Source organism: Anastrepha obliqua, chromosome 3 (genome assembly GCF_027943255.1).
Source record: "Anastrepha obliqua isolate idAnaObli1 chromosome 3, idAnaObli1_1.0, whole genome shotgun sequence".
NCBI classification, from domain to species: Eukaryota; Metazoa; Arthropoda; class Insecta; order Diptera; family Tephritidae; genus Anastrepha; species Anastrepha obliqua.
Genome location: NC_072894.1, coordinates 60,753,180 through 60,763,189, shown reverse-complemented (window position 1 = coordinate 60,763,189; position 10,010 = coordinate 60,753,180).

The following is a 10,010-nucleotide window of genomic DNA, read 5'->3' as shown; positions in this document are numbered from 1 at the left end:
AAAAAGTCAAACCGTTTGTGTTTTATTCAAAAAAGTTCAAAAGTTGAAGGTCTCTTACTGAAAAACCCTATACTTGAGGCAGCAAGATAAATATTTATACAACTCTCTATAGTCACAGCCATTTAAGATATTTATAATATTAGATAAATCTAACGCCTTTTCAGCAAAATGCTCTAAACGAAATCTTTATAAATTGGGCAGATGTCTATGACGTATTGGGTGTTTTCAGGGACATCCAAGCTACAAACTGTACAGGTAGTAGAAAGTACATTCTTAAAAGGCCTCGCATTTATATAAAGATGACTACCTCTTGCACGAAAAATTAGGCTAATAGCGTAGGCAGAAAAATCATCACTGAAATAAGTTAGCATACAAATCGCGTGATTCTAATTTAACAGCAGAGTCCAGAAAAACCGAAAGTTTTTTATTCTTAAGATTGTCTAAAAATAAAGCTATGCACATACAAGGACTCAGAAGTAAAAGCATTAAAAGACTCCTTATTTAACATTAGCGAGATATCTTTCCACTTTTTTTTGCCCAGTGAGCGCCGTATAGTCTTCTCAGTAAGGATGCGCGGAAGCCTGTGACGTGGCAGAATAAAACACCCCAAGATAAAGAACATATGTGCTCGAAGTGTACGAATATGTAGATATTGCGGAAGCAAATCTATTTCTCGTCGATAAAAAAAAAGAAAGGCTCTCAACTGAATCGCATTCATTTACGCCGTACGTAAAACATGATCGACCTTGAGCACGCATTGTAGATTTTTAGTTGATTTGAAATGCAGATTCGAGGATTATTAATACATATATTTAGACTCGGCAAAAAGCACTAAATCGATAATTAAAACTTAGTGAAGGTTTTTAAAGTTATAAAACTCTCTACACACACCATATTATGTACATATGTGTGTGTGTATTACAGACACTTCAGATGAGCATTCGCTGATAAGAGGATTTCACAACGCCCTTCATACGCACTTACTTTCAGATAACCCAAAATACAAGGTTTGGCATGTATCAAAGGCCAGCGACTACTTCCCTACAAAACAAGGTTAATTGAAATCTCACATAGACAGAGTTTATTCTTGGTACTAAAGAAATTGTTTATATTTGAATACAGATGAATGCTTTCAAGTACTTCTGTCGAGAAAAGTAATACTAAATAATAAAACACTATTTTACAATTTAATTTATTACAAATTTCGGTGCCTAAACTGAAAACTGTAGACCAAATTATAGACCTGAGCATCAATTCTCCTTCTGTCTAAGCTTGTAGGGAAAAACAAGTTTCCATTTGCGTTTTGACAGACATTTTTTATTCTGTATTTTCACAAACGATTATTCCAGATTGAAAATAATTTAAAATTTATAGGAAATTACCTTAACTTTACCTTTTTTTGGTCAGAAATATTAATCTTACATATTAATTATACATAGATGCATACAGTAGCTCCCAGACAAAGTGGTAAAGTGTCCTCTTTTAAAATATTTACTACAATTTTCGTTTATACTTTTTTCGTTATTTGTTTGTAAAAGTAGAGTTCATTCTACGGCAAAAAGCATGTAAAGCCAATTTTAAAACTCTGAGCAAGTTAAAAAATATCTAAAATTTTCATCAAATTCTTCAATTTTTTTCTCAAAATTTTTGAAAAACTTTTCGGGTATATAGTTTTGTAGCCAGCCAACTACACTCACACTCACTCGCTTGCCAGGTACCTCTTTCTCCAATTTTGACATACAAATTGTCAGTGAAAAAAAGTTCATATTTCTCACATACTTCTCCGATCTTTATACCCTCAAAAAGTGGTATTTAGCATTTGGTAGAGCCCGTTTAGGTTTCGGAATTTGTTGCATTTATCTGGTGAGTGAATGGCTTACATAAAATGTATACAAAAGCGTATACAAAAAATTTTTATAAAATTTACGTTACGGCCACTGAACTTTTTAGAGCCAATACTTTCATTTGATTTCCGATGTCATGTTTCGTATTTAACATCATTTCACAGTAGAAGGGCACTTTGTCGTGTCCCTTTGTACTAAATGTGCAGGAAGTAAATTTGATGTCTAGCAAATACTGGTATTTAAGATGATTACCTCTTAATATAGGTGTTAGGAACTTGCTTCATTGTGATATTGGGCGAACCTTAAGTGAACTCAATAACTTCAAAAATCCTGGAATTTACTATAGCGGTATTGAATGACTTAGTCCTAAGGCATATACAAATTCATAGATCTTACTTCTAAGTGCATAGGTAGTATGATTATAATTCTATTCAATAATTAAATAAATAATAACGAAAGCAAAAACAAACAAAAAACAAAAAATTATTCGATTTCCATTTATATACAAATGACTGTCACTGTTCTTGCAGGGTAGCTATTTTAGCATTATTTTTTCCACTGTATACAAATTACAATAGCCACAGCCTTCATTTGCATTCCAGTTTTTTCCCCCACGGGAAAATTTTTAGAATTGGCAATAGACAATCTAGTTGTTCTAAAATTTCAAATGCAATTTCGAACAAACGAAACTGCAGCTGAATCAGAAGCTCAAAATATACTAAATCCAATCCTTTCGTTATTTTTAATAAAGGGTGGTTAAATTTCAATGGCCGATGTTGAATGTGAACCAAACCTAAACGTCAACAACACCTTTGGACTTCTTTCTTTCGGGTTATTTGAAAGAAAATCCAGCAACAATTCAAGAGCTAAAGGATGAGATAATTCGGCACATTAACGGCATAGAACCTCAATTATGCCTCAGCGTCATCGAAAATTTGGACCATCGGATGCAGGTGTGCCGCCGAGGCCACGGCGGTCATTTGGCCAATATTTTCTTTTACACGTAATTGAGTCATACCAGTATTATCATAATAAAGATAAATGACAATAATTTAAAAAAAAATTGCATTTTATTCAAAATCAACACCGGCCCTTAAAAATTAACCACCCTTTACTTGTCACATCTCTTTGCTACTTAAACACAAGGGGTAATTGTCGACTAGTTAAAGTACTTAAAATTGACTACTTGTAGAAATACGGTCCGGATCGAACCGCGCTAACTTTATTAAAATTTAATTTGAGCTTTCTGTTAATTGTGGAATCATGCGAGTTAGATGGACGGAAATTTAGTCCTAATCTATAAAGAGTAGTCGTGGCTAAATGAGGAGTTGATTAGTAAATCAGTGTTTTAATTCTGTTCTTCTTTTTCTCGATTGGCACGATTTTGACGGAGTTTAACAGAGCGCACCAGTCACTTCTATCTCGTGCTAATTGGTGCCAGTTAGACACACATCTCTTTGGTCCATCGTCTGCGATACTCGCCATCGCCAATGGGCCAATCTTGCGCAGAATCTTTCTCTCAAACACTCCAAGGGACGTCTCATCAAATGTTGTTATCGTCCAAGCTTCTGCGTCACACGTTAAGAGGGCATGGTTATAAAGTGTTAGTTTTGTTCGTCGAGAGAGGAATTTACTACTCAATTACGTACTTAATCCAAAGCAGCACTTGCTAGCAAGAGGGATTCTCTGTTAGATTTCAAGGCTGACATTATTATCGCTGGTTCCTAAATAAACGAAGTCTCTCATAATTTTTAAATCAGCTGTAGGTGCCGATACGCGAGTGCACTGACTTTTTTTTAATGACAGGAGATATTTCGTCTTGTCCTCTTTCACCTCCAGACCCATTCGCTTTGCTTCTTTATCCAGCTTAGAAAAGGTAGAACTACCAGCGCGGTTGTTAAGGCCGATATTGATATCAATACCATGGCATACGCCAATAATTGTACGATCTCATAAAAAAAATGTGCCTGAGCGATTAAGTTCTGCGGCTCACACAATCTTTTCTACCATCAGCTTAAAGAAACAAATTAGTATGTATAATGGGTTATGTCAATAACGAACTCTGTGTGAGGACCGCTATAGCTTTTATCGAAATACTTATATGATACTTGCAGACAGCTATGTATGTTTATAACTAGTTAAGGAATACAAAAATACATAATTTAGAATTAAATATACTTTCATGCACTGGCGCATTCACATAAATATACTATAGCATGCAGATTACATGTGCGATAATGCTTACAAGCACACATATTTTTTTCATCATTTAAAATGATCATAATCGAAATTTTATTAGTAATTCCCCTTCGGTAAAAGTAGGAATCCCCATCAAACAGACACAAAATTTGTATGTACCGACTTTTTGTTTTGTAAGCTTAACAACCTAACATATTATAAATACTTTGTGGGGATGCACAGTGAGCTCAACTATAAGGAAGCTGGTCAGATAAGGGAATCATAGAAATTTTAGTATGAATAGTAACATGAATAATTTCCAAAGCTTTAATTGTCAGATATGTCGGGGTCATCAAGCAGGAGAATTGGGACTACTGTGGAAGTAATTCGGACTATCGGCGACGTATAGCCTTTATAAGGCTGCAGGAGAGCAACCTGTACCCAGGTTTCTGATGTGTCTTGGGACATAAACGTGTCTCTCAGATTGCCAAAGTCGCTAAATTAAATGCAGATTTTTAATATACAAAATGGTGTTCTCAATACTAAGTACTAACTGTAATTTGAAAAAAAAAGTTGAGACTTATATAAAAAAAATGACGTATTTTTAGGTGTCTGGGACTTATTTCTAGTAAAATACCATAAATTGAATAATCTGACCAAATTCTCTAATTGATCGTTATTAAAACTAGCGGGTTGCTCCAATTCTATAACACTTTTTTCAACATAATCGTCCTTATAGCGCTAATAACACAACGAATGTTGAGTTTGAATTCATTCATCGTAGCTGGTTTATCAGCACAGAGCAGTAATTTGATACAAAGCAATCAAATCACATGACATACATAGGTGGCAAACGGCAGTCCTTGCCTTCGGTCACCAACGACACCGTATTTCTGGAATCATTTAGCACCTAGAAGATTGGTATCAATGTCTAGAGCAAAAACCATCATTGGTTTTGAAAAAGTATAGACCAGTGATGCCTGCATCACACTAAGCTCTGACATTTTTGTAATGTAATAAAAAGTCAGCGATCTTGTAGTTGTAGGTCTCACTCTATATATGACAATTTTGCTTATTCACACACCCTTTGAACTAAAAATAAGCCCGATTTCTAAACATGAATTTATGGTACAAAATCCGGTTCAACTTCCAATTGATTTCCAACCCCATCATCAAGCGTACGACTCAAACCATAGTCCTATACCTGCAGTTTTAACACCGGTTGGATCTTATACCAGATCTTTTTTCAGGACTTTCGTCAAAGGCCGAGTTATTAAAAATGACCTAGAATCGCCAATGAAATCGATTCCTTCGGTACGTATTACATGAACTCTGTGTTGAAAATATGATACTTTTCATAAAAGTATTGCATACTTCCGAATGCGTTGGTGCGTGACTACCATTCGGAAGTTCGTAGGTTCGAATCTTTGTGCATGAAACATCAAGTGCTAGAAAAAGTGTTTCCTAACAGCGATCGCCACTTGGCAGGCAATGGCAAACCTCCGAGTGTATTTCTGCCCCCCTCATAAAAACCATCTGCCATTCGGAGTCGGCTTAAAACTGTAGGTCCCTCCAATTGTGGAATTTTGAAAATTAAATTCCACGATTTATACGATATTAGATTAGACGCTTTGCTCTTTTCAATCATTGATCGTAGGCGAAAGTGAACGCGATACTGAGCAGCTGTTCAGTTTATTTACCTGCTGCCATTTATCATAGTAGCCGCTCAAGCCTTTTCCTTAACTTGTAAAACCGAGAAATTTACGGGATTCATATGCTTGAAGCCGATTCCTGCCCCTTGCACTTTCACTGCGCACTCGCCTATTTCCTTATTTCCCGAAACGCCATTAAATTCGAATGTAAGACTTTGCATCGTAATTTGCCAGAATATACTGGATTGAAATGTCAAAAACATGTGTTTACTTGTGCAGCTGGCTGAAGTCCCTGTTTAAATTTGTGTACGACTGAAAAAATACACGCTATAAACTAACGGTTCGCTGTACCTATTAAGCCATCGAAAATTACGCTTTACATTTTAAATCATTTTTAGAAAAAACTCTGACGGTTTCACTATTGCTATGAAACTGTGAAAATTATAGACTTAGGTATAGGGTGATCAATTAAGAGGAGTTTTTTTCATTTGCGTTTTTTTTACAGATCGCGCGCGAGTTGTGGCAAACTGTCAGTGGATTTGTTGAACAGCGTTTGGCATTTCATCATGGAAAGACTCACACCGCAACAACGTCTACAAATTGTTCAACTGTATTATGAAAATCAGCGTTCTGTGACAAGCCACTTGCCATACAGCTCGTGAAACAATGACTTTATTGAGAAGTCATTTCGGAGAGCAGCTGATTTCACGTTTAGGACCTGTGAGTTGGCCACCAAGATCTTGTGATATCACACCTTTGGACTTTTTTCTTTGGAGATTCGTGAAGTCCAAGGCCTATGCTGATAAACCAGCTACGATTGAAGCTCTGGAAGCCAACATTACGCGTGTTATTCACGACATACCAGTCGAAATGCTCGAACGAGTGATTGAAAATTGGACCTTCAGAATGGACCACCTTAAGCGTAGTTGCGGCCAACATTTGAATGAAGTCATATTCAAAAAGTAAATGTCAAAGAATGTCCTTTCAAATGATAAATAAAGGTTTTGAACATAATTTACATTTTTGTTTTTTTTTTTAACTATTGAAAAAAGCACCTCATGATTGATCACCCTATACTTTCTTTCTTTCAGCTTCTGACAGATTTGTATTTACTGTGCAGTGTATGTGGACGTCAGCTTTAAAAATATGGGTTTCGAATTAGTAGAGAACACAATTTATAACCTTTTTAAATGATGAGAATTATATATGTACGACTATAGGCACTAAACACAACCAAGCAAATTTAAAAACTATTTAAGTAATAAAAATATGTACGATCTACTTTTTAGCAAACTTAGTAATTTGAAATTTTTGTTTAAGAAGTCCAATATTTGCATTTCTTTTAGAGAATTATGGTAAATTCTGTTTAAATTTTCGCAGAATTTTTTAATAGCCAATTTTCCAATTTTCTAATTAAAAGTCCAATTTTAGAATTTTACTTTAATCTGTAAGCATATTATTATTATTAGTGTTTTTTTTTTTTTTTGAAGCGTTTATATATTTGTATACATATAATGTATATGGTGAATTGGACTCACAATGTCTTTGGTTAAATGCTAAAGTTTTATTTGTATTTGTTGTAGAAAATTCATATTAAAAATATTAACTTCATTGTTGCTGCCGTATTTGTTGGTACTATCTGTTAATAGTGTTGCAGATAAGAATTCGTTTTTACTTTCTAGGAGCACCATCAATTATTTTTATTAAATTTAATATCCTTTTAATAAAACGACACGTGTGTTATATCCATTCGCATTTGGATGAGTTGGAAGCGGAGTTTTCATTTGGAAGCACTTGAAAAGTTCAACTCAATTGCAGATTCACTTCACATAGTACGATAGTGTTTTATGACTTTTCTTTCATATCAACGATTACATACATACATACTCGTCCGTGAGTATTTATACGCGAATTCGAGTATCCTTTGTTTGTCATGCACTTTGTGACCATTCGCCCAGCGAATTTCATTAATTTTATGTTTCTCTTATATTTTTCGATACGCACTTTGTCTAACTTTATCATGATTTGTTTTGTGATTCCAATTTCCTTAACACTTTATTAAAGTTTTTGTTTCGTTTTTTTTTTTTAGGTATTTAAAGTACCTTACTTAATTTTTTTTAATTTTCATTACAAGAGATATAACAAAGACACCAATAACATTTACATAGAACACAAAAATACATAGAGAGCAGACAAAAATATTAAAGTATAGAAGAAGAACAAGAGACTTTTTTGATGGCAGTTAATATCCAAACTTACAGAACTTTTACAGGGTGTATCACTTATTTATCATACCGACAAAAATTACACGCGGAAAGTGTAGCCTTACACGGCCACTTCTGTTCACGGACACGTTTTCTGTAAACTGATTCGAATTTTCCGCCTTTAAGCATGGCAAACCATAGAGAAAGCAGCCACGTCGTCGCAACAACACCAACTCGTTCAAAGGATGCATTAGAGAGCTAGCTTTTCCAAGCAACACCCGCACAATGTAAGTGTATGCTTTCGACACATGCTATGTAGTATTGGTGTATAGAATACATATAATGGGGCCTGTACATGTGTGTGCGTGTATGTTACCATCACTGTCGCTACCCCTATTAACATTTCCTTTTACAAGTGCCGTTTGCTGAATGAGCATGGAGCGAAGTGTTTGACTACCAACATTAAAAGAGCCATAAAGCGCTCCTCGCTCAGCACAACAATGTACACACATTGTTTATAGATATGTATATGTATATTCATTCACTTTCGCTCTCAACAAATGTTCGAAATAGCCGAAAGGCAAAGTAATAAGGACTTTGCGAGTATTTTTTGATGTGTGAATGTGTGTACGCTTGTTTATATTGTATTTTATATCATTTGTTTTGTGGTTGTCATTTGATAAAAGGATCGGTGCAAAGGATTTATATGAAGAAAGTGCGAATATGGATACATATACATACTATATTACACTCACGCCGTGGACGAGGGGAAGAAAGTAAAGAGAAGAAAACAAGTAGGGAAGCGCTAAATTCTGTCCGGACCTTGTATCAAGGTAAGCGTACAATTTATTATAATACATAAAATTTAAGAATAAAAATTGGTCGTCATAGATATCCCGTTAACTTTTTTGATGTTTCCTTTTGCTCGTGTTTGCTCGTAATGCATATTATTACGTTGTAGCGCAGTTTTCTTTCAATCATACTTCTTTTCCTGATTGGCGCGATAAGCCGCATAGGTTTTGGCTAAGTTTAACAGAGTGCGTCAGTCGTTTCTTTTTGGTGCTAACTGGCGCTAGTTGGACAAACCAAGTGAAGCCAAGTCCTTCTCCATCTAATCTTTCGAACGCAGAAGAGGCCTTCCTCTATCTCTGCTATCACCAGCTGGTACCGCATCGAATATTTTCCGAGCCGGAGCGTTTGTATCCATTCGGATGACAAAAGCCAGCCAACGAAGCCGCTGGATTTTTATTCGATACGTTTTGTCCATGTCGCAGTAAAGCTCATACAGTTCATTGTTCCATCGCCTACGATACTCGCCATCACCAACATGCAAAGGTCCAAAAATCTTCTGCAGAACATTTCTCTCAAACGCAGAATCTTTCTCTCACCATCTGCGCCATACGTTAGGACTGGCATGATGAGAGCCTGATACTTATAGGTCTTAGTTTTGTTCATCGAGAGAAGCAAAGATATAAAATTTTGTATAAGAATACTTTTTACGAACTAGAATGAATATGGCTGATGCTCATGGGAGACTTTAGTTCATCGTGAAAAAACCAAGACTTCAATCGCCGGTACACAACAAAGAGTGTAAAGCACGGTGGGGGTAGCTGGAATGTTTGGACATCATTTTCTTGGAATGGAGTTGGACCTTTGGGAGAATAAATGGCTATACGTATAACTTTGCTTATCTTGATATTCTCAAAAATACGATTAATATTATTAATATTAATTAATGCGATATTGACCCCAAGCATAAAGCAAAAGGCCTGAAAAATTTGCTTTCTAAAGAAAAAACTGCACTTCTGATTGGCCAGCACAAAGCCCCGACCTTAAGGTTAAGGTTGGGGAAAAAATTTAAAAATGCCAATGAAGCATGGCAAGGAGTTCAGGAAGCGTGGAACTCTTTTCCCCGAAATTGTACTTCGCATGTGTGAAGCAGTTTTGCCTAATAATAGATACCCAACGAAATACGAATCAGGTCAGAAATGAATAAACAGAGTTAACCAATTTGAGATAACTAAGTTGTGTTTTTTTTCGTCCAATTCAAAATGTGATAAATTCCAATTTTTTGTACTCCATATAATTGTAGATGGAATGTTTATTTATTTAGTGTTTTTTTCTGATAATAC